This window comes from Penaeus vannamei, chromosome 7, assembly GCF_042767895.1.
Source record: "Penaeus vannamei isolate JL-2024 chromosome 7, ASM4276789v1, whole genome shotgun sequence".
NCBI classification, from domain to species: domain Eukaryota; kingdom Metazoa; phylum Arthropoda; class Malacostraca; order Decapoda; family Penaeidae; genus Penaeus; species Penaeus vannamei.
The window spans coordinates 40,475,171-40,477,670 of NC_091555.1; the positions used below are offsets into that span (position 1 = coordinate 40,475,171).

The 2,500-nt window shown below is 26.8% G+C and overlaps 1 protein-coding gene across 1 annotated transcript in view; it reads right to left on the reverse strand.

The window, feature by feature from the left end:
- Positions 1-2,500, reverse strand: part of Gclc (glutamate--cysteine ligase) — a 43,212-nt gene that overhangs the window by 22,947 nt on the left and 17,765 nt on the right. The gene's annotated exons all lie outside the window — the stretch shown is intronic.

A 2,500-nucleotide genomic window follows, 5' to 3' on the forward strand; every position in this document is an offset into this window, starting at 1 on the left:
TCAAAAGAATGAAACTTGCACCCGCCAAAATGAAATCGTTGTGTTCTGTGTCAAGGAGCACTTCTAAAGGAGTGTCCTTCAGGATAAAAATGGAAGGAGAAAGGGAAGGAGGGTAACAGGCCCAAAATAAGTAAAACAAAATAAGTAAAATAAGACAATAAAATAAAATGGTAAATTAATTAAGGAAGGGAAAAGAGTCATGTTAGGGAAGAGATACTATAGTTAAAAACGAGCAACTAGAATATTAATGACAATTATTATAACAGTAATAAAGATAATAATACCAACAACAACAACAACAACAATAATAATAACATTAGTACTAATAATAACAATGATAATAATAACAATAACAATTATAACAATAATAATAATATTAACAGTAATAATAATAATATTAATAATAATAATAATAATAATTATAACGACAACAATAGTAATAACTAATAATAACAACAATAGTAATAACTAAAAATAACAACAATAGTAATAACTAATAATAACAGTAATAGTCATAATAATGATAATAAAAAAGAAAGAACATGAACTAAAAGAAGCAATATAATAACAACAAAATCATATAATAATAATAATAATAATAATAATAATAATAATAATAATAATAATAATAACAATAATAATATAAATAATTAAAAATAAAATAATAATAACAATAATTACAAAAATAATGAAAACAATAATAGCAATAATATCAATGATACTAACACTAATAATAGTGATAAGGATGATGATAAAGATAATAATAATAAAAATAAAAATCTTAACAATAACAATAATAATAATAACAACAAAAGATAATGTGTATAGCGAAGAAGAGAACGAAAATATACAATAAAATATCAATTATATAAACTTAAAATGGACAGCGACTAGCGATAAGATACAACAATAAGAGCAAGAATAAAAAAAAGATAAAGATAATTAGATGATTAGATAAAGCAAGGAAGGTCAGGTGGAAGAAAATAAAATAAACCAAATTATCCAACAAACTAACTAATCAAACAATAATCTTCAATAAACAATTACCTATATCGAAAAAGGGGAGAGAAGGAGCAACAAAACAAATATCTAATAATTACGCAATTAAACCGGTTTCATTGCGGCAATAATTAGAAACAATAATCAGGTAATTACATAGATTAAAGAAGGGAAAGGGTTAGCACCAGCCAAAGGAACCCACTTAACCGAACCCCGTTAAAACGTATTCAAGTTAAATGCGCGTGTAAAAGCGTATGTTAACCGACGGCCTGAAAGGAAACAAGTCTTGCCTGAGGAAAAGCAGGATTTGGGGCTGGGTAGAAAAGGCGAGAGTGTATATATATATATATATATATATATATATATATATATATATATATATATATACATATATATATATATATATATATATATATATATATATATATATATATATATATATACATATATATATATACATATATATATATATATATATATTATATATATACTTATATGCATATATACATACATAAATACATACATACATGCATACATATACAGATATACGTATACATGCACATACACACACATATATATATAAATATAAAGGTAAATGTGTATTTTTCCGGATAAAATTAAAGAGTATTCGAAGTTTTTTTAAAGATTTTTGAAGAATATAAATACAAAGTACAAAGGGTGGTTTATTTTCAATAATGAATTCGCATAGGAATGTATATCAATAAAAGATAAATGTCACTCAAAGAATAAAAGGAAATATAAAAACAAACAAGCAGATAATACATGTTGATAACGAATTATTCGAAAAGAACAAATGCATTTCGCTAAACTCTAAGGATACAGCCGCCAGATTTCACTAAACGAACAATGGTTCCTTTGATTGTTAGCCTTTGAACGGAGAAAAAAAATTACAGGTCCGTAAATAAATAAATCAGAAACATAAAGAAACTTATTAGCTTCACCGATCGGCTTTATTATCCCGTTTATTAAAATCATTAAAAAAACAAATGAGGGGCAATTTCCAGCATACTTCTTGGAAATAAAACCTGGATGAGATATTCTAAAATTTTATTTCTTTGGAGCTGTATTCTAGAGGGGAAAATATCAGTCATGAAATTTTCAGAACGCCCTTTCTTCCCCTCGAAATTTAGAAAGTAGAAAATATCAAGACACCAATTGATCAGTGACGAAAAAAGCGAAAACACAATAAGTAAATAAAGTTTAAAATCGCACACACGTTTTATTTTTACGCACATATCCCACTAGTTCTTCCTCCAGCGATTTACTTAAGCGCAGAAAAGATTGGGAAGAAAAAAAAATTGCGTTTCTTGGCCGAGGGCACCTTGACGTACCCGGGGATTCCTACTAGCCAAATCAGGTTTTTAAATCTTGCCAACCAAACCAGCTTCAGAAGCAAATAATGTTGAGAACTTCTAATCGTATAAAAAAAGGAACGCGCGGAAATATGTAAACAAACATACGCTTCACACATGCACGCGAA